Raw genomic sequence first — 23,310 nt, 5'->3', positions numbered from 1 at the left:
TTAATTTCATATATTTTTTTTTAATATCAGTACCTCTTATAACCGTATCTCCTTTTCTCCCATACCCAAGATCCCATGCTCAATGACACCAATATAATTTCTTATTTGCTTTATGCCACAATAAACAACCATAGATTAACAATACCAACATTACTTCCCAAATGGTTTAAGGTTGCAAAGTTGTTGGGTTTTAAAAATTTTGTGGGGGAGGGGGCAGGGTTTGGATAGATTTCACTTGATTTTGTGTTTTAAAGTCAATGATTTTGTGTTTGAAAGTCACTTGAGATAGCTTCTCACTGTTTGGTTATATCAAAAATTTGGTACTTTGGTTAACTTGCTTCCTTAATCTTTCACATTTTATGGGTTACTTTTATATTTCTAATTGTGTAGAATGTTAACACAATTCCAAATTCAAATCTATAAGATAAGTAGTATTCCAAGACATTCAACTTCTGTTGCTGTTCCCCATACCCTGTTTCCTTCCTCATAGGTAGTTTCGGGTTTATCTTTTCTCTTAGTAAATATAAGTGTGTGTGTATATAAAATATATCCCCGCTCCCACCCATGGCTACTCCATTTTCTCTTAGGTAAGTGGAAGCTCTAAACACATTCTGGACAAAGTTTGAGGGCAGCACAGACACTATTTTCTGAAAGACTGAACGTGAAATATGAGAACAGGGTCAAGGTCAGAATCCTGGGGTACAGCCTTTTCAGCTGGGAATGGACTACTCTGCCCAGGTGGGCTGGGCTCCCCCTCACTCCTCCTTGCAGACCCTTCAGCTTTCCTTGCCCTTGGGAGCTGTCTGTGCTACCCGCTGCGTAACTTCATCCAGTGATGGCTCTTGCATAACTTTGTCCTTCCCTCATGATCTGTACTTTTTTGCTCATGTTTGCCTGCCATAGACTGTGTAGCTTGAGGTCAGGGATTGTGGTTTCTTCTGTTTTCCCACCACCTGCCCCAGAGCCTTTTCCAACACCTGAGTAAATGACTGGACCAGGACTACACCAGGTTCTTTTACAGGCATTTATCTCTAATTTTCAGGATAACCCCATAAAGTAGATGCTGTTATCTCATTTTATAGATGAAACTGAGGTTCAGAAAGGTCTAAGTGGCTTATCAAAAGAAATAGCTAGTTGCTGAGCTAGAGTTTGGATGCAGGTCTGTCTGATGCCAAAGGAACACTGTGCTCCTAATTGTGCTTTAGGTAATTTCATTCAAAAAATGGTTGTGGGGAGTTCCCGTCATGGCGCAGTGGTTAACGAATCCGACTAGGAACCATGAGGTTGCGGGTTCGATCCCTGCCCTTGCTCAGTGGGTTAACGATCTGGCGTTGCCGTGAGCTGTGGTGTAGGTTGCAGACACTGCTCGGATCCCGCGTTGCTGTGGCTCTGGCATAGGCTGGTGGCCACAGCTCCGATTAGACCCCTAGCCTGGGAACCTCCATATGCCGCGGGAGCGGCCAAAGAAATAGCAAAAAGACAAAAAAAAAAAAAAATGGTTGTGGGAGACTGTCTGCATTTTTCCTTTATTAACTGTGACCTCAGCAGGTAAAAGAGCCTCACTATATCTGTTTCCCCACCCACAAAAGAGAGGAAAGCAATAGTACATGCCTCACAGAGCTGTAAAGTGTTTAGAACAATGCCTGGTACAGAGAAGCCTCTCAAATGTTAGCTGATTTAAGTTATTGGGGTTTGTTGTTGTTGTTGTTGTTTTTGGCTGTACCTGCAGCTTGCAGAAGTTCCTGTGCCAGAGTTCGAATCGTGCCACAGCAGTGACAATGCCGGATCCTTAACCCACTGAACCACCAGGAAATTCCTATTGTTTATTACTTTCAGTAGCAGTGTGGTATCCTAGAATACTCTTGCTACAGCTCGGTGCTCAGGACTGGGGATGCAGTCTCGTCTGACCCACCCAGTCTGCCTTAAAGTTACAAAGGCAAGATGCAGATGTTTAAAGGTTACCAGAAAGGGCAGCCAGGGAGAGGTCTGTCCCTTTGAGATTAATACCAAGTGCAGAGAAAGAGGACAGAAGGAGCTCACAGCTGGCCAGCCTATTACATAACAGCCCTCACCAGGGCTTCCCGGACAGAAATAGAAAACAAGCCATGATGGAGACTGGGATGCTTTTCGTTTGACCAATGCCGTCCTTTAGTGGCACTGAAGACTTCAGCTCCATATCCAGTTTCGTGAGGCTCCGACCAGTGCCTTCCTTGCCCTGGAGCAAACTGCATAAATCACAGTTTAACACTCACGTTTTATAGAGTCTGTGAAACATGGAGTCACCCGGTGTTATAGGACCTTAGGGAATAGCTAATTCCACATCTTCACTTTACAGAGGAAGAGGCTCTGTCAGTGGGAAAGCCATCTGCTTCAGGGCACACTGGTGTTTGGAACTGAACTCTTTTGGTTACTCTCATGAGTCAGATAATGCAGATTCCCGAATGCCTGGACTCCTGCCTGGGAGGGAGCGGACTCAAGTGTGTAGGTGTGTAAGTGGGGGAGGAGAGATGGCAGCTCCACTCAGTGCTGCCTCCTCTGTCCTTGGTGAGTCCAGGCTTCTGCTCTTGTGAGAAGCACAGTGACCGTGGCTGCTGAGGAAAGAATTGGGTATCTCAGATGTAGACATTTTTGTGGCCATCCCTGTGGCGTATGGAAGTTCCCAGGTGTCCAATCGGAGCTGTAGCTGCTGGCCTACATCACAGCCACAGCAATGCAGGATCCAAGCCACATCTGTGACCTACAGCACAGCTCATAGCAACGCCAGATCCTTAACCCACTGAGCAAGAGCAGGGATGGAACCCGCATCCTCATGGATCCTAGTCGGATTTGTAACCCACTGAGCCACAACGGGAACTCCCATTGGAGATAGGCATTTCTCATGTCTGATTTACACTGGGCAAGATTTTCATGGGGCTCCTTCAGAGGTACATCCACCCTTGCACTGTTGGCAAGTGCACGGAGACCCCTAACGGGGTCTGTCTGGCTAACGGGGAGATGAAGAATGTGATGGCGAAGGTGTGGAATTTAGAGCCCACACCTGCTTCATGTCTTACCCTGCTGTTTGTGAGACATGTGACCTCTGCTGCCATCGCTGGGGTGCTTGTCCACGTGACTGGTGAACAGGAGAACCAACGTCTGGGACGCTACTGACCCACAAGATTGCCTGTGCCTACAGTGTGGGTGGGACTGGGCAACGAGAAGAGGCCAATTTAGGAAAGAGCATCTTCTTTTTTAATTGAAATATATTGGATATGGAATGTTATGTAAATGTATGTGCTGATTTGATACATTTATATGCCTATATTGTAATGTGATTGCCCTTATAGCGTTAGTTAGCACCTCGATCACGTCACGTAATTATAATTTTTTTTTTTTTTTGGCTGCACCTGCAGCATTTGGGAATTCCCAGGCTAGGGATCGAACCCACACCATAGCAGTGGCCCCAGCTGCTGTAGACACCAATGGGTCTTTAACCTGCTGCACCAAAAGAGAACTCCTGTTTCTGTCCTACTTCTTTTTTTTGTGGTTGAAATAATTAAGATCTAGTCTCTTAGCAGATTTGATGATTACCAGGAGTGTAGTTCTTGTTCACTACGCTATGAGTTAGACTTATTATGTACATAGGACCTGTTTACCACTCGTTGCAGTCTGTACCCTTCAACCTCCGTCACACTCCCCAACGCTGCAGACCCCGGTAACCATCAGTTCACTCTGGTTTTATAAGTCCGGTTTTTTTAGGTTCCACTTATGAGGAAAGAGCCTCTAAAAGTACTGCCCGCATCCTGGTGTGTGACCACCTCGTCATGAGCATAGCCGGGCCTCGGCTTTCCTTCCTGCTAAAGTCTGGGAATATGGTTTTCATTCGTTTGTGCCTTCTCAGCAACTGATGTTGAGCAGTTTCCCTTCCTTAGCATCTAGTCAAGAGTATCCTTGGATCCTATACAGAGCACATGTCATGGGACCTGGCTTCTCTGTTTCTGCAGTGCTCGCTGGTTTGACTGTTTTCCTTTATGTTTTAAGCTTTTAACTAATACATACACTGTCATGAGAAGAATACCAACTTTGGAGGGAGACAGATCTGGGGAAGAGCCCTGGCTGTGGGACTATATTTGTGTCTTGGGTCCTCAGTGTGCTCATCTGTAAAAGGGGGATGATAGAGCTTACTTGGCAGCATGATCATGAGGATTAAGTGAGAGAATGAGCATAAATCTTACAGTTCTGGTTCCTAGCAATCACAAGGCGAGAACAGATACTACCCATTGCCAGTATTACCATGCCGCACTTCAAAGCAATTGCAGTTGGTTTAAGACTGAAGTGGCTGTCTTGGTTTCTTGACAGATTCAATTCTGTTTGATTCAGTGTCCTATTTTGGACTATTCACCCTGGGAGGCATCCTGCTGAGTGCTTGGTACAGACATAAATTAAGCACTGTCTCTCTTCTCCCTAAGTTTTTCTTGCACATTAATTTGTCTATTTGCAGCTTCCCACAAAAGCATTCCCTTACCCTTCCCAATAACTATGTCACTCTGTCTGTTCTGTTGAAGGTTAGTTTGACCTTCAAGCCTTTTGGGCTTTAAAGACCACTCACCTTGCTGGTCTTATCTCCCATCCTCTCTAACACACTCTCCACATCCTCCTAATTCCTGGGGAAACAGCTTGCTATCCTGGCTCTAGTATATTCTATAGGCAGTGCCTTAGACTCGTTACTCACCATCTCAAGCGTCTCCTCCTTCCTCCTCCCTAGTGGAGAGACTATGATACCCATCTCGGTGTTGGGTGAGGGTTCATGCCTGTAAATTTTTGTCTCACGAGGTAGCCTCACACAGACCAGACTAGAGGAAACAGAAGAGACTTACTGGAATTGGCATCTGTCAAATGCCAAGGAGAGGCAAACGCTGCCTTGAAATTGGGGAGGCTCTGGGTATAGTGATTCTTCTGTGCCATTTGTGGTGCCATTTCTACAGCTTGCAGAAGAAAAGTCACACAGCTCTTTCCTGTTCCCCTCCCTGCCTCCAAGCTCCTTATAATAGTAGATGATGGCAAATGTGGGAAGATGATAATGGCTACTTCTTCTTGAGCACTTTGTATGTGTTAAAAATATATATACATACATATATGTGTATATATATATGTATTTAGTTAAAAATTATCTCAAAACTGAGGCTCAGAGTGGTTACAGAGCACTGTCGAGCATGTAGAAGAGAGGGAGTTGGCTGAAATGAAGGCGATGGCCCCTCCAAAGCATTGCTGATGGTTGGGGAATGAGTATGCCAGGAAAATAATCAATTATCTGTCTCCTTAGCAACACCCAATGTTCGGCTTAGTTGTCCTTGGTGCTTTTGAGTTATCTTCATGTGGGCGAAGAAGCAAGTTTCAGAAAATGAAATCCAGCTGGCTGCGCTATGCCCAGAATTCAATTAAATCCGTGATTTCCAATTAATTGGCCCTCATACCAAGATTGAGGTCATATCATTAATCTTGCTTTTATTTTAGGATTTCCACTGTCATGATTTACAGTGCAGCCCAGCCAGTCTTGTCAGGATTACTGGAGCATAATTAAGCCAGAAAGACAGCCAGAATAGCTGGTTAACGTGGGAGCCAGGGAAGGACCTCTTTCCTTTGCTTGGTAAGCCTGCCCCAGGCAGCATGGGACCCACCTGGGAGGATTTTTATCGGAGAACCATTTCCTGCATGTCTGATCTCTGTGCAGTGCAGATCCTTATATGATAAAATAAAAAAAGCCTCCAGACCAGGAAAGGATTTCAGAGTCCCAGTTGGTGGCTCATTGTGAACAGTGTTCTAGTTCACTCGATGCCACCACATACACCTCCACCTCCAGTTACCATCTACTAGGTTGTAAGTGTAACAGGCAGTGTGCCTTATAGATGGTGGATTTCATCTTTGTCAGGATTTTTTTTTTTTTCTTTTTAGGGCTACGCATGCGGTGTATGAAAGTTCCCAGGCTAGGGGTCCATTCAGAGCTGCAGCTGCCAGCCTGCGCCACAGCCACAGCAATGCCAGATCCAAGCTGCGTCTGCCACTTACACCACAGCTCAGCGCAGTGCCTGATCCTTAACCTACTGAGCGAGGCCAGAGATCGAACCCACATCCTCATGGATCTTAGGTTTGTTACCGCTGAGCCACAATGGGAACTTTGTGAGGATTCTTTGAGGAAGGGATTATAGGCTTTTGCATAAGGTTATATAGATGGTAAGGAGCCTTTCCACTGAATTGACGGCAGAACGTGGCAGTTTCCAGATGCAGATTATTTCCAAGCGCCTGTTTCTCTCCCTGTCTGTGGTGGTTCTGCGCAGGAGCACCTCCTCCACTTTCCCACAGGGGAACGAGAAGATAGGCGTGCTTAGGAAAAGACTGTTTAGGATGCCTTCCAGGTGACAGATGTGTATCTGTTAGTATCTTTAAACCTCATTGTACACATGAAAGGAAGATATTATCTGCCCCCGCTTTATAATTAGGAAACCAAGGCTTAGATTCATTAGCCTTCCCCTCGTTGCACAGCTAGTATAAAGCAGGAGGGTGGCTGGCATGAATCTCGGTCTGCTTCTGTGCAGAGCCTAGGTCCTCTCAATTACATCATTGCTGGTCCCAAGTGCTTCTCTTTTCCTAGTTCTCCAGGAGTACTTAATTGTTGAGTTGAGACTCTTTGGAGCAAGTGACACATGCAGGGGCACTTATTGAGTGGAGGGGGTCTGAAGGGAAGGTAGAAACCAACCTACCATCCAGTAGGTAAAAGGGTGCCCTTGAGCTTTAGCTCACATCTGCTGTGTGCCGAGGCCAGATTCAGGTGGTCTCCCACTTCTGGCCAAGTCAACCCCTATCGTTGACTTTGATCGAACTTGCTCAGTGTTGGGTTTTCTTCTGAGAGAGGGCAGTGGTAAGACCTTTGTGAGAATGTCTCCCAGACCAGTCCACGCCTGAATCTTTGTCCTGAGACCAGTGACATGAGGAGTTGTAAGTTCTCTTTGCCGTCAGGTAGCAGATTTTCCTCCGATTGCTTGCTGTGGGTTTTTGTTTTGTTGTGCTGTGGTTTTTGTCCCAGGATTCACCTTCAGAGTGTTTCCGCATTCCCCGTTTCGTTAGCTTTTAGGGATATCCTTGTATCGAGTTCACTGAGCCTCATAGAGCATTTTTATGCTTGGCACGACCTACTCCAGAGACTGCCCATCAGAGGTGCCTAAGACATTTATCTGATGATTAGATGCTGAAGGTACTGCCTTGAAATTTCCTTCAGGTGCCTTTGGATGGGATTGCTGGCTTTTGAAATGTGTCCTCAAATGTGTGCTATCCCTGGGGAATTCCGCTTGTCTAAGGCAGCATGAATCTGCTCTGCTCTGTGAACAGCTTCTTGGAAATGTGCTGACAGCCGTGGTTTTTTTTTTTTTTTTTTTTTTTTTGTCATTGGTTATGTCAGTGTGAGGACCAAATCCCACAGGCAGGTACTCAGAGAGCAGGCGAACGTTCTCACTCTTGCTTGACCTTTAGTCCTTCTGAGATCGGAGGACCCCTCACCTTCCCAGTCTCACCCCCCCCCTTTCTCGAACACACCTTCTACATCCTGCCAGCTAGTGCCCTGAGGAGACAGTGTGATATCCTGGTTGCAGTATGCACTGTAGTTGGTGCCCTAGATGTATTAACAAACCATCTCCGAGTCCCCCTCCTCCCTCTCCCTTTTATTTATTTATTTATTTTCCAATTTTTTTGTCTTTTTGCCATTTCTTGGGCTGCTCCCATGGCATATGGAGGTTCCCAGGCTAGGGGTCGAATTGGAGCTGTAGCCACAGGCCTACAGCAGAGCCACAGCAACGCAGGATCCGAGCCAAGTCTGCAAGCTACACCACAGGTCACGGCAATGCCGGATCCTAAACCCACTGAGCAAGGCCAGAGATCAAACCGGAAACCTCATGGTTCCTAGTCAGATTCGTTAGCCGCTGCGCCACGATGGGAACTCCAGCCTGTTTCTATTCAAACTGCAATTCACATACTACCTTGTCACAGTTCCTCTTTGGCTCAGCGGGTGAAGAACCTGACGAGTATCCACGAAGATGTCGGTTGGATCCCTGGCCTCGCTCATTAGGTTAAGGATCCGGTGTTGCCGTGAGCAGTGGTGTAGGTCGCAGACGTGGCTCTTGCCATGCTCATGGACTTGACCCCTAGCCTGTGAGCCTCCGTATGTCGAGGGTATGACCCTAAACAAAAAACCCAGAAACCAAAAAACGAAACCAAAAAACTGCCTTTTCCATCAAGCCTCGCTTTTTCCTACTTCCAGCAACCTGCATCCCTCTCCTCAAACTGGAAATAAGGCTCCTGGACTGCTGTTCATTTTTGATGCATGTATGTATGTAGTTAATACCCGGCAAGTCTGAGCAAGAGACAAGCAGTTGACAGTCATAGTGCAGCGCTGTGAGAGATGTTCGAGAAAAAAGTCGTGACTTTGAAGACTCCTTCTCAGGGTTTTAAGAAAAAATGGTGGGTCCGGACTGTATACAGTATGACCTTACTTCTGTGTACGTGTGCATAGAACACGTAATATATACGTGTGCATAATATATACATGTGCATGTCCCCCAAACACAGAACTAGAAACGTGAGGATTTCTCCAAGATGTCAACAGTGGCCACCTTTGTTTGTTTTCTTGTTTTATTTTCGTCTCTGTTTTCATTCCACTTGCTTTGGTTTTAGGGGACCCCAAGTGCGGAGAAGTGACTTAATCATCCTAATCTGTGGTCGCTTATGCTGCGCAGGCCCCTCCTGCTTCTAATCTAGATGTTTTTTCCTCCTTTCATCCCCCATCCTATCATCTTTACCTTTGCTTTCTTCCTAACGCACTTGATAGATGTCCTTAAATGTGCCCAAATTTTCCATGTTGAATATGAATGACCTCTGTCATATATTTTATTCCATAATAAAACATATAGTCTTCAATATTATGTAGTAAAATATGATATAAAAATAGTGTATATTACACACATACACATTTATGCAGACATTATTTTAATCTGAACAGAAACTTTTTTAGAAAGGAGAAACCAGGAAGGTTTCTTGACCAGTTGTACTTTCATCTCCAGAATTCCAGGGTTCTTTATGGCATCTGTTGGTTGATCCCTCCCTTGAGTTCTGTGATGCGTGGCTTGCATGGTGTTTTCTCTGAAATATCCCAAGTAACTGAGCGAGGCTCCTACTTAGCACAGCACAGAGCTCTAGCAGAGAGTGGCCATGGCAAGGTGGCCAGCCTTTTTTTTTTTTGCCTTTTCTAGGGCCACTCCTGCGGCACATGGAGGTTCCCAGGCTAGGGGTCGAATCGGAGCTGTAGCCGCTGGCCTACGCCACAGCCACAGCAACTTGGGATCTGAGCCACGTCTTTGACCCACACCACAGCTCACGGCAACACTGGATCCTTAACCCACTGAGCAAGGCCAGGGATCGAACCCACCACCTCATGGTTCCTAGTTGGATTCATTAACCACTGTGCCACCACGGAAACTCCAAGGTGGCCAGCATCATGGGACCAAGGAAGGTAATTTGCAGTGAATCCTGCATTATGTCTTATCTTCTCCCAGTCTGGCCTCTATTCATGGGCATGGCAAGAGGGGTTCAGGCTTTGGAGGTAGTGCTGTGTGTGCAAGTGTGAGCATGTGCCTGTCCACCCCTACACATAGTATATCAATACATACTGGATGTTTACAATTTCAATATGTGTAGTTTATTATGTCTGAATTTTGTATGTGTCAATAAAGCTGTTCTCTTAAAAAGTGAATCACAGGTATGCTTTGTGGAGAATAATTGTATCCTCCTGGTATGTCCCTGTGAGGCATGGGAATGGGTTACTCATATCCCACCAAGTTTTGAAATGTTATGAATCTGGATTGCTTCCTCTCATGGTTCAAGTAGAACTTCCACCTCTGTGGTTGAATGAACCTGACTGTAACCAATGAAATGAAAAAAGCACAGGTCTTGGCATCAAACAGGCATTTGTATATCCCAGCTAAGAAACTTTGAATGAATCTGCCTTTTTGAGACCTATTTGCCTAATCTGAAATTAAGAGTAAAAGTATCTTTCATTTTTATTATGTGGGATACTGTACATTCCTGCCATAACACTCTGCCTGTCGTGAGGCTCCTCTGGCGTATGCACAGCACGTGTGTGTGTTGTGTGCAGTATGTAGACATCTTCTCTCACCTTGTAAACAACAGACAGTATCCGTCCGTGAGACCTGCTGCTTCTTTGGAGAGCAATGGTGGGATCTTTGCCTCAGGAGTCTACTTCCAGTGGCAGCTCTAGAGTTTCCACCAAGGAGGAACTAAGATAGGGCAGTCTTGTTGGAAAGAGGCAGGTTGACAGACTCCGCTTAGGACTGCATTTGTACAACAAGCAGTACTTTCCTAAGATGCTCTGCGTACCTCGGAGGTATTTGGAAGGACTGTCAGAGGTCTCCGTCACCCTTTGAGATCTCCATGGCCTCCCCTCTCCCTGTTAAGTGGACCCATAATGGTGAAAGGAAGATTTTGGGGTATTCCTGGTTTTTTTCTTTGGGGTATTCGTTAAGTAGGCCATCAGTCCTTGGCTGTCTCCGTCTCCTCCATCACGGCCAGGGTCAGATAACAATGAGGACATTTTCTCTGTTCCAGGCAACAAGACTAAGTCATTAGAGGGAAATGTCATAGTCCATCTAATGCAATTTAAGCCCTGACCTTTTGGTTAAAGAAAGAAGGGAAAAATTTTTCTGGTCCCTCACTTCCTGGAGTTGAGAGGCCATGTGCTGGGCAGAACCTTTTCTATTTCTTCAGAATTCCATCAAGAATTCTAATCTCAGTAAATAGATTTGATCATTTTGATTTCATAAGGATGAACCTCTTTATTTGTCCCAAGTGTTGGAGAGTAAAGCTCTCTCAAGATAAATCTGTTCCCCTGGCATGCCATGAGTCCCTCATATTTGTTGAACCAAACTAACAATATCCTTTTTTTTTTTCTTTTTTTTTTTTTAGGGCTGCACCTGTGTCATATGGAAGTTCCCTGGCTTGGCTAGGGGTTAAAATGGAGCTACAGCTGCAGGCCTATACCACAGCCACAGCAATGCTGGATCCAAGCCATGCCTGCGACCTACACCACAGCTCACAGCAATGCTGGATCCTTAACCCACTGAGCGAGGCCAGGGATCGAACTCACAACCTCATGGTTCCTAGTCAGATTTGTTAACCACTGAGCCACGACAGGAACTCCAGTATCTCTGTTAAATTGGCTGTCACAAAGGCCCTGGCACCTTATTCCATCCCAAGGAGTACTGAGCATGCTGTTGACTTGTCAGGACTGTGATGCACTTTGAGGGTCCTATGTAGTTTGGACCCTCGAAGCCAAATCATTGATGCCACTTGCTTTGTGGCCTGTGCTGAGTTCCTCCGGAGCCTCTGGGTGGACATCTCACACACCCAGGCCTCTGCCTCCATGGTCTGTTGAGCAGCTATGAGACCGCTCCATGTCTAAGGCCACTGCTGTGCAAAATGTCATCAAGTGACTTGTAGTTTTCATAGGTCATATTATGTGCCAAATAACGTAGAGGTATTTCAGTATTTCAAAACCCAGCATTCGTGCAAACCTGAATATTAGTCATACAAACAGAACATAATTATTCCCTGTGTTAAGTACCGAGTCACTTCAAGATGGGAAGAGGAAACCCCAGAGCTATAAAGAGGTTCAGCCCTGTGAAACACTCATGATTCTGAACTATTAAAAGTGAATTTACTTGTGCTGTAGCAGAAGCTCCAGAAAGAGATTCTGTCCTTGTCACACACATTCCTATTGTCTGTCTTCTTCAACCCTGAAACTGAGCAGCATGGCTTTTTTTTTTCCCCCCCGAGGCTGCCTAACTGCCGGAGACAGCATTTTCATGGCTTTGTTCTTTCATTCCCCTGAGCTACCTTGTAGTTATCATTTTGAAAGTGTGCACAGCATACCATGAATGTGCTAAGAGTTCATAGAACTTTGTCTTATATATTCCTTGCTGAAACCCTATGTGAGATTCTATTAAAGCTTCCAGTTTACAGATAAGGAAATCAAGACCTGATCAGTTACTTAACTTTGCTGGGCTCTAGATATCCAGCGAGTAGCAGAAGTTGAAGCCAAACCCCATATTTTGGGTTGAACCCCATATTTGGACTGTGGTGGCTTTGTCCTATGCCTGACCTCTTGTTTGGCACCACAAATGTTTATTTTTTCACTTAATTTTTTTTCTTTTTTTAGAGTTCTGTTTTTTTTTTTAATGATTTTTATTTCTTCTGTTATAGCTAGTTTACAGTGTTCTGTCAATTTTCTACTGTACAGCAAAGTGACCCAGTCACACATACATATATATATTCTTTTTCTCACATTATCCTCCATCATGCTCCATCATAAGTGACTAGATATAGTTCCCAGTGCCATACAGCAGGATCTCATTGCTTATCCATTCCAAAGGCAGTAGTTTGCATTTATTAACCCCAGATTCCCAGTCCATCCCACTTCCTCCCCTCTCCCTTGGCAACCACGAGTCTGTTCTCTAAGTCCATGAGTTTCTTTTCTATGGAAAGGTTCGTTTGTGCCGTATATTAGATTCCAGATATAAGTGATATATTATGGTATTTGTCTTTCTCTTTCTGACTTACTTCACTTAGTATGAGAGTCTCTAGTTCTATCCATGTTGCTGCAAATGGCATTATTTTGTTCTTTTTTTATAGCTGAGTAGTATTCCATTGTGTATATAAACCACATCTTCTTAATCCATCCATCTGTCAGTGGACATTTAGTTTGTTTCCATGTCTTGGCTCTTGTGAATAGTGCTGCAATGAACATGTGGGTGCCTGTGTCTTTTTCAAGGAAAGTGTTGTCCAGATATATGCCCAAGAGTGGGATTTCCGGATCATATGGCAGTTCTATATCTAGTTTTCTGGGGTTCCTCCATACTGTTTTCCATAATGGTTGTACCAATTTACATTCCCACCAACAGTGTAGGAGTGTTCCCCTTTTTCCACACCCTCTCCAGCATTTGTTATTTGGATTTTTTCACTTAGTTTTTTTCCGTGAAATTATTATCTCTAATCCAGTCCGAGGACTCATTTACATGAGAGCTGAATTTCTAAGAATTAAAATAAAAATTCCTGATTGTTTTAGAAAATCTCACTACTTAAAAATCATGTTGACATACATGATCTCATTTAGTCCTTTTGATGCCATGAGACATGTGGAAAAGTTTTTTTTTTCTTAATTTGTTCCAATTTATAAATTGATAAGAAGCCTTAAAGGAGTAAAATTTCATGCTTCAGTTCCCACAGATTTGAAGTGGAAAAACTAAGTCTCTGATCAAAGACCTCTCTCCCCAAAGTCCATACTCTTTTCTCTAAGCTTCCTTCAACTAGGAAGAAAGAAAGATTGAAATAAGGCCATTTGCAGCAACATGGGTGGACCTAGAGATGATCATACTATGTGAAGTTAGACGGTAAAAGATAAACATCATATTATATCACTTATATGTGGAATCTAGAGATTTAAACAGTCTTTGATTTGATTTGATATTTATTTATTTGTCTTTTCTAGGGTCACACCCTAGGCACATGGAGGTTCCCAGGCCAGGGGTCCAATTGGAGCTGTAGCTGCCAGCCCACGCCAGAGCCACAGCAATTCGGGATCCGAGCTGTGTCTTCCACTTACACTACAGCTCATGGCAATGCCAGATCCCCAACCCACTGAGTGATGCCAGGGATTGAACCTGCAACCTCATGGTTCTTAGTCGGATTCATTAACCACTGAGCCATGACAGGAACTCCCCTGTTTTATTTTTATTTTATTTTTAGAGCCACACCTTCGGCATATGGAGGTTCCCAGGCTAGGGGTTGAATCAGAGCTACAGCTGCCAGCCTATGCCACAGCCACAGCAATGCAAGATCCAAACTGTGTCTGCGACCTACACCCCAGCTCACGGCAACACCAGATCCTTGACCCTCCAAGTGAGGCCAGGGACTGAACCCGCATCCTCATGGATGCTAGTCAGATTCATTTCCTCTGAGCCACAATGGGAACTCCTGAACAGTCTTGGATTTTATAAGCCAAGTTAGTGGGCTTTTCTGTGATGTATCTGGTGATTATCCCCATGCGATCCATTTCTTGAATTGTGGGAAGCCACGAGCTGAAGAATCTGCTCTAAACAGGGATGAAGAAGCCTTCTGTGGTGACGACACTGGTTCTTTGACCCTTGCCAAGTGCTGTTGAGGAGAAATAGTATTTTCCTAGCAAAGGGGCTAATGGTGCATCTCTGTAGGTCCCTCTTTAGTTTGGGGAATTTTTTGTTTTGTTTTTAGGGCCGCACCTGCAGCATATGGAGGTTCCCAGACTAGGGGTCAAATTGGAGGTACAGCTGGCGGCCTATGCCACAGCCACAGCCACAGCAGCGTGGAATCCGAGCTGCAGCTGCGACCTACACCGCAGCTCAAGGCAGTGCTAGATTCTTAACCCACTGAGCAGGGCCAGGGATCGAATCAGAATCGTCATGGATACTAGTTGGGTTTGTAACCCACTGAGCCACAATGGGAACTCCAGTTTTGGGAATTTCCATCCCGTAATTGCCAACTTTGGAGAAGCCAGGAAAGGACGCGTGTAGCTTTATGACACTTAAATCACTACTGAGGAACGTGCCTCTTTGTTGTGAATGAGCTTGAGTGTGACCATCGTGCCAAAATTCAGAGTGTCAGTTATCCCTGTACAGGCTGATCCTGAACACTATGGAGTAATGACTGACAGTTGCTAGAACTAGATGACAGAGACTTCCTGGGAATGGGAAGGGTGATGCTCTGTGCAGTTGTCTTTGTGGAGGCCCCGAGGCCCCGCCAAGGGTCCCAAGAACTGAAATCATTGCCAAGGGTCCTTTGCCGTCTTTTCCCTGCTCTTAAGGTGCTGGATTCTCTTGAGTAGTTACACCAGAGCTGAGGCACTTACTACCATGACAAAGCAGGGTCTCAGGTCTTAGATAAAGAGTCACAAGTGGAAAGGTGTTCCTGGCAAATTCGCAGCCTGCTTAGAGTTAAAGATCTGCATTGGGGCTACTCAAGGCCTCTGGGCATCACAAATCCAGCAACAAAAATCGCTATCATTCTCCCACTTAGATATACTTGCTGTAACCATTTTGAAAGTGCAGTAGCTGATAGCCTGGTCTCTGGAGCAGCTGACCTGGGTACACATCCTGGCTTCTACCTGTTGGACCCGGGGTGCGTCGCTGATGTGTCTTTGCTTCAGTTTCCTCATGTGGAAATTAGAAGTAGCCATGGTATCACCTTCATAGGGTGGCGGTGAAGATTAAATACTACCTGTAGAGAATTTAGACTAGTGTCTGGCACATAGTAGGCATTCAGTAAGTTTGAATTGCTATTGTTTTTATTTTATGTGTATCAAATCATCTGAATTCTTTCTCCAAACTGAAATATTTTTCTTTTGCAAAAATTAGATTGTACTCTGCATGTTTTGTAACCTATTTACCTTTCACTTTGCCTTTTCTCGTGAGCATCTGTACTTTTCTACAAAGTGATTTTAAAAGCGAATTATATGGCATTGTTAGAGATGCTTAACTAATTCTCTTACTTTGGGAGAGTATTTCCTTAAATGTCTCTTGCATTGTAAGCAACAATGAACATCTTTCTTTCTTTTTTTCTTTTTCTTTTTTTTTTTGTCTGTTCCTGTGGCATATGGAGATTCCCCAGCTAGGGGTCTAATCGGAGCTGCAGCTGCCGGCCTATGCCAGAGCCACAGCAACGCAGGATCTGAACCACGTCTGCAACCTACACCAGCGCTCACGGCAACACCGGATCCTTAACCCACTGAGCAAGGGCAGGGATCGAACCTTCAACCTCATGGTTCCTAGTCGGATTCGTTCACCACTGAGCCACTACGGGAACTCCAGTGAACATCTTTCTTGATAAATTGTTGCATCCCTTCTTTTTCTCTTAATGGCAGCTCATGATGGTGCATCGTTTCGTAGGGTCCCCAAGGGAAATTATACGCAGCCTAGGGTGTCACAAGCATATATGTGGCATGAGCAGTGGGAGTGTGTGTGGGCAATGAGCACTGGGCATCATGGACTTTTCCAGGGTAAGAACTTTGTCTACATCTTTCTTCCTCTTTCACAGTCCTTCTCATGGTGTTTTGCCCACAGCCAACAAATCAGTAAGATGTTCATGAAAAGTGGCCAGATGCACTCTTCTTATATTTCTAGCTACATTAAGGCAGGTAAGACCAGCCTTAACATTTTGCTAGTCTTCTTAAAATACGTATTTATTTTTTTATTCCAAATAACCATGGAATCATCTCAGATCTTTTTTTGGGGATCAAGCTTATAAGTAAATGAGCGAACAACTAACTAACAGTTCAGTGGGAAACAGATTCTCTCCCAGGAGACAGAAATTTCATGTCACTCTGTGAGTGAGAACAGGTTGGGTCCTAGCAGGTGAGTTCCCATGACTTGGAAGACATGGGATGTCGCTTCTAGTGTGCTAAACATTAGGAATCCCAACAAAAAACTTTGTGTATCACATCCGTAGAAAAGACACATGGGGCAGAGTGTGGTTTTGTGGTGCTTGTCTTTGATGGGCTTCGATTTTTAAATGACATCACAGAACAAGAACACCCGGAGCCTTACAGGCACAGACCTGGACTTTCAGTCTTTGGGTGGCATTCTCATGCTCTCTCAACTCTGACCTCTCAACTCCCACCCTCTTAGGCCTTCAAGTCCCCAAAGACCCTTTATATGTGCAGCGTGTCTTCTTCCTATTAGAGGCCATTTTAGCTGGAGCATTTAGAAAAGTGTCAGAGGTGACAAGATTGGGATTCCTAAGAATGCAAATCTTTCAACCATCTAGTGCAAGGGCTAGAAAACTTTTGCTGTAAAGGGCCAGATAGTAAGTCCTTTAGATTTTGTGGCCCATCAGGTCTCTGCACAGCTACTCAGCTCAGCCATCATAGCAAGAAAGAAGCCACAGACAATATGTAAATGTATGTAGTTGTATTCTACTAAAGCTTTAATTATAGACATTCAAATTTGCTCTTGATATACTTTTCACCTTATTAAATATTACCCTTCTTTTGACTTTCTTCAATGATTTAAAAATGTAAAAGCCCTTCTTATTTCATAGACTGTATAAAAATAAGCAGTGGACTGGATTTAGCTCATGGGCCCTAGTTTGTCGACTCCTGATCTACTATTCATTATTTTTCTCCTGCATATCACTCTCTGACTCCTCTGTTTCCTTCTTTGTTGTGTCATTTTTTTGGAAGCCTTTCTGTCCTTTCCCTCAACTAGCTGAGCTCCAGTATCCTTTTGAGAATCTGTGCTTCCGACACGCACGCACCTCATTAGGGAGAGGCAGAATACCCACCTAAGAGAACGGTTAGGGCAAAATCAGACTGCGTCCCTCTTCTCTTTTTTTTTGGGTCCTGACTAGTTTGACATATAATTTGGGTATATGGAGGTTACAGGCTTTGTAACTCTGGCAAATGATTCTGGTTTCTGCAGGGTTCCAAGGCTCTAATGAACAGAGCATGCAGCCTGAGTGATGGTGAGAGTCTGATTTTCAGATAATCAGGATATTTATATCTTTTAATAGGTTAGGGCCTAGGAGTTCTGTTCCAGCATGAAGTTGAGAGTCAGGGAGCGGTCTAGACAATCAATTTGGTGTAATATCTGAGAACAATAATATATAAGAAGGGTGTTCAGGCTTGAGGGGTGACGAGATGGACGTGAAGAATTACAGGCATTGATGCTGCTCTTTCCTTGCGATATTTAAAATGAAGACAATACACATTGTTATACATGGATGTGTTTAAAGAGAAATAATATGCCCTATGTCATAGGAAAGCAGAAGACCAGAGAACATTCTCAGATCTGTAGCTCTAGCCCAAGCCTGTGGAGCTGCTCATCAAACTAGCTCCTAGCAATTAGTTAGGGCTGTGAAGCGGTTGGGGTGACCGAGGCTCGGCTGCCTGCGTAATGAGGTTGCTTTGGTTGGTCTGACAGATGCAATGATTTATGAGAGAGCTTGTTGAGAGGACATCTGCTGGGAGCAGCCAGATGAAGGGCGTACATGTGGGAGGTGGAGGAGAGTGAGGAATAGGAGAGGGGTGGCTGCGTGTGAGGCAGGTAAGGATCATCCTGAGTCCAGCAGGGAGAATTGCAGGCTGACACGGAGCCGGGGAAGGCTGTGCAGTGGTAGAAGCGGCTTAGGCTTTGGAATTGTACAGACCCGAGTTTGAATCCCTGGCTCTCCTGCTCATTAGCTGAGATCTTAGGTGAGTGGCTTTTCTTCTTCGAACCTCCATTCCTTCCAAGCATGGGCGAGCTCTGTAAGTGTAGACATTATCAGTGTTTGTCCATGTATCGTTCATTTGTTTATTCACCAGCATTGATTGTTCTTTGCAATTTCTAATACAGCCTCATTTTCAAATAGATGCCTCGTGGTGACTTAGGCATCGTAAGCACTTGTGATCAGGATGTAAATACCTAGCTGTCAACATATATTTATAGGTATATGTTTGAACCTCTAAATGACTTGTAGGGGTTTTGTAGATATTTGAAGTATGATTTAAAGAAGCGCTGCCTGGCCAGTAAACACAATAAAAGTTACCTCACTGGAAGTTGGGGAAATCTCAAAAGAAGATATTTTCATACTCACCGGACTGATAAAAATGTTAAAGTCCGACATACTGAATATTTTAAGAGAACGTAGAATGAGGGGAGCTCCTATGCACCGCTAGCAGGGGTATAAACTGATACAGCTACCTTGGAAAATGATGGGTTAATGTCCAGAAGTTTGAAAATGTGCATATCCTACCTACTAGCAGATTTCCGCTCCTAGGTGTCACCTAGGGAGATCTCTCACATGGAATCAAGCCAATGTGTTCAGAACCGTCTTGTTTGTTAGAGAAAACAACCTTAGTAGCCACTACCCACCCCATGGGGTAATGAATGCATACTTTGAGTGAACAAAAGGTACATGTAGCAATATGATGATTACAATATCATTATTACACCTAAAAATTTACAATAACTCCCTAATATTGAATACCCAGTTAATTGTTGAAATTCTGATTGCCCATAAATGTTACAAACTTTTTATAGTTTGTTTGGATTAAGGTCCATGCATTGTCCTTGGTTGATTTGTCTTTCAAGACATCTTAACCTATAGATTCCTCCTCCAACTTTCCCTTCTCTTGCAATTAATTTTTTAGTTTTATTAAGGTACGACTAATATTAAAAAATCGCATACTGAAATGTATATATCCGATGAGTTTAGACATATGTATACTTGTGATGCTGTCACCACAACCTCCAAAATTTTTCTTGTGTTCTTTTGTTTTGTAAGAATACTTAACATTGGATCTATCTTTCCTTTTCTTCCTTTCTTTCTTTCTTCCTTCCTTCTTTTCTTTCTTTCTTTCTTTCTTTCTTTCTTTCTTTCTTTCTTTCTTTCTTTCTTTCCTTCTTTCTTTTCTTTCTTTCTTTCTTTTGGTGGAACTTGTGGCATATGGAAGTTCCTGAGCTAGGGATTGAATCCAAGCTACAGCTGCAACCCATGCCAGATCCTGTGCTGGGCTGGGATTGAACCTGTGCCTCGGCAGTGACCCAAGCCGCTGCTGTTAGTCTTCTTCTTCTTCTTTTTTTTTTTTTTTAATGATTTTTATTTTTTCCATTACAGTGGTTTACAGTGTTCTGTCAATTTCTACTGTACAGCAAAGTGACCCAGTCACACACATATATACATTCTTTTTTGTCACATTATCCTTCATCATGCTCCATCATAAGTGACTAGATATAGTTCCGTGTGCTATGCAGCAAGATCTCATTGCTTATGCACTCCAAAGGCAATAGTTTGTATCTATTAATCCCTGATTCTCAGTCCATCCCACTCCCCCCTCCCCTTTGGCAACCACAAGTCTGTTCTCTAAGTCCATGAGTTTCTTTTCTGTGGAAAGGTTCATTTGTGCCGTATATTAGACTCCAGATATAAGTGATATCATGTGGTATTTGTCTTTCTCTTTCTGACTCACTTAGTATGAGAACCATGTTGTTGCACGTGGCGTTATTTTGTTCTTTTTTATGGCTGAGTAGTATTCCATTGTGCATAAATACCATATCTTCTTAATCCATCCGTGTGGACATTTAGGTTGTTTCCATGTCTTGGCTCTTGTGCATAGTGCTCTAATGAACATACGGGTGCCTGTGTCTTTTTCAAGGAAAGTGTTGTCCAGATATATGCCCAAGAGTGGGATTTCTGGATCATATGACAGTTCTTTATTTAGTTTTCTGAGGTACCTCTGTACTGTTTTCCATAATGGTTGTGCCAATTTACATTCCCACCAATAGTGTAGGAGGGTAACCTTTTCTCCAAACCCTCTCCAACATTTGTTATTTGTTGACTTGTTAATGATGGCCCTTCTGACAGGTGTGAGGTGGTACCTCATAGTAGTTTTGATTTGCATTTCTCTAGTAATTAGTGATGTTAAGCATTTTTTCGTGTGCTCGTTGGCCATCTGTATATCTTCTTTGGAGAAATTTCTATTCAGGTCTTTTGTCCATTTTTCAATTGGGTTGTTGGTTTTTTTGCTGTTGAGTTGTATAAGTTGTTGGTATATTTTAGAGATTAAGCCCTTGTCAGTTTTATCATTTGAAGCTATTTTCTCCCATTCCATAGGTTGTCTTTTTTTTTTTTTATGGTTTCCTTTGTTGTGCAAAATTTGTCAGTTTGATTAGGTCCCATTGGTTTATTTTTGCTTTTATTTCTGTTGCCTTGGGAGACTGACCTAAGAAAACATTTGTATGGTTGATGTCAGAGAATGTTTTGCCTATGTTCTCTTCTAGGAGTTTGATAGTATTTTGTCTTACATTTGCCTTTAAGCCATTTTAAGTTTATTTTTATGTATTGTGTGAGGGTGCGTTTGCTGTTGGATTCTTAACCCACTGCACCACATTGGGAACTCCAAGATCCATCTTTTTGTGTTTGTTTTTAAATTTTCTCTAGATTGTTCACAAACGCATTTAACCAGTGTCCACATGCATGCATCTAGCTGGAGCTCAAAATAACCGATCGCCTTTGAAGATAGTTACGCATCCTCCTTGTCCACGGGAACCACATTCAGCAAGGGTCAAAGTCATAGAGGTGTGCTCTTGGGAGCTCAGTAACTTCCTGTGTTCCACCGTACCTGAGACCCAGAGCATATTTCAAAGTATATATACTACAAACATCACAACTTTTTAAGAAGAGATGTCCTCTTGCCCTTTGTCGTCATAGAGTTGAAAAGTGAACAAAGATGAAAAATATCATCAACATAGGAATTTCAGGTTGTGGCAGAGTAATAGCATAGCAGCAATCTAGTGACCCCTAAATGTGGTAGATCCTATGCTAATAGCTTAAGATGAACTCCTTTAATGTTTCCCTGTGGAGTAGGCACCATTTTTATCCCTATTTTACAGACAAGAAGCAAAAGGCTTAGAAAGACTGTGACTTCCCAAGACCTTACAGTTAGGAGTAGCAAGACTGGGCCAGAACCCAAGTCAGAGCAACTCATGCCCTTGACTACTGGTCTGTGCAGCCTGCCTGGCTGTTGTTTACATTTGCTTCTGCTCACAGATTCCTGCTTCCTTCTTGTATCAACCTTTTTTTTTTTTTTTTTTTTTGGTCTTTTTTAGGACTGCACCCACAGCATGTGGAGCTTCCTAGGCTAGGGGTCTAATCGGAGAGCTGCAGCTGCCAGCCTACACTAGAGCCACAGCAACGCGGGATCTGAGCCGCGTCTGCAACCTACACCACAGCTCACGGCAACGCCGGATCCTTAACGCACTGAGCGAGGCTAGGGATCGAACCCGCAACCTCATGATTCCTAGTCGGATTCATTTCCACTGAGCCATGACGGGACCTCCCCTTCTTGTATCAGTCTTGACAAGCGAAGTTATCCTATGGTAACAGTCTCAAAATGGGAACGGGGGAGCTTCTAATGGTAAAGGGGTATTCCTTACTCAGGCAACCTGTTCATCAAAGAGCAGCTGAGAGCTCTGCCACAGGCTCCTTACTCTGGGACCTAGGAGTCCTGGACAGAGCAGCCACAATCTCAAGATTTGCTGGTTGCTGTGGAGAGAGGGAGGGGGGGAGAGAGAGAGGATATGAGCAGTGGAGAATCTCTTACTAACAGGTAAGTGCTCCATCCTGAAAGTGACTCACAACACTTGCACTCATGTCCCAGGCTAGAGTGCTGGTTTTCAAATGGCTCATCTTACCAATGTCTAGAGACATTTTTGGCTATCACAGCTGGGAGAATGGGGGATGCTATTGGAGCTGTCTAGTGACTAGAGGTCAGGGATGCTGCTAAACATCCTACAATGCACAGGACCCACCCTGCTGCCCTCCCATACCCCCCAACACACACACACACACACACACACACACACACACACACACACAGCAAAGAAGTATGTGGCCTCACTGTCAATAGTGCCGAGGTTGAGAAACTCTGGATTAGAGCCAATTACAAAGAGCCAGAAAGTGCAATTTTATGAAATTTTCAGGGAGGACAACCCTGACATCCTTGACAAATAACACCAGTAACCACCATGCATCATCCAGCCTAAAAGCTGTTGTAAAGGCTTTTCAGAAGATATTTTCCCAGGATGGAAGTGAATTATTACTTTGCGGGACAGCTGTGGAAGGAGTCTTCCAACACACTTAACATCGTCAAGGGGCAGGGGAGGCCCCTGGACTCACTTTTCAGCTGACCACTGGTTTTTGTCTGCAGAAGCTCTGGATCAGCACTGCCTGAAAGGAGCATAATGCAGACCACGTATGCCATTTAAAATGTTCTGGTATCCATGTGAAAAAAGTAAAAAGGAACAGGTGAAATTAATGTGATAGTAGAATCAATTTAATTCCACCTATCCAAAATATTATCATTTTAACATCTAATCATTGTTAAAATAGTCATGAGATATTTTGCATTTGCACTGTCTTTGCACTGGGTATGTATTTTATACTCGCCGCATGTCTCAATTCGAACTAGCCACATTTTCAGTGCTCAGCTGGCACATAGGCAATTGTACGTGCAGCTCTGGAGGTTTCTGTGCCTGGGACTCTCCTTGGTCTCCTCTGAGGACCAGCAACACTGCTGTAACCCAGAGTCCACCAGTTCTGGGAGCATGACAGAGCTTCCAGGAAGATCTGACCCAGACTCCCGAAGACGGTCTGCATGTGTTTTAGGAACAAAGAGGGATTGGCCTCCTGTGTAGTCTGTGC

General features: G+C 44.0%; 1 protein-coding gene across 10 annotated transcripts in view; it reads left to right on the top strand.

The window, feature by feature from the left end:
• Nucleotides 1-23,310, top strand: part of DNAJC6 (DnaJ heat shock protein family (Hsp40) member C6) — a 170,896-nt gene that overhangs the window by 90,459 nt on the left and 57,127 nt on the right. The window contains exon 1 of one of the 10 annotated variants that reach the window (XM_021093585.1): nucleotides 15,884-18,319. The gene's annotated coding sequence lies outside the window, so the exon portion shown is untranslated. 10 annotated transcript variants of the gene reach the window in all.

Source organism: Sus scrofa, chromosome 6, assembly GCF_000003025.6.
Source record: "Sus scrofa isolate TJ Tabasco breed Duroc chromosome 6, Sscrofa11.1, whole genome shotgun sequence".
In the NCBI taxonomy this organism is placed as follows: domain Eukaryota; kingdom Metazoa; phylum Chordata; class Mammalia; order Artiodactyla; family Suidae; genus Sus; species Sus scrofa.
The sequence above is the reverse complement of the archived record's forward strand: the minus strand, read 5'-3'. Positions and strand labels throughout refer to the sequence as shown.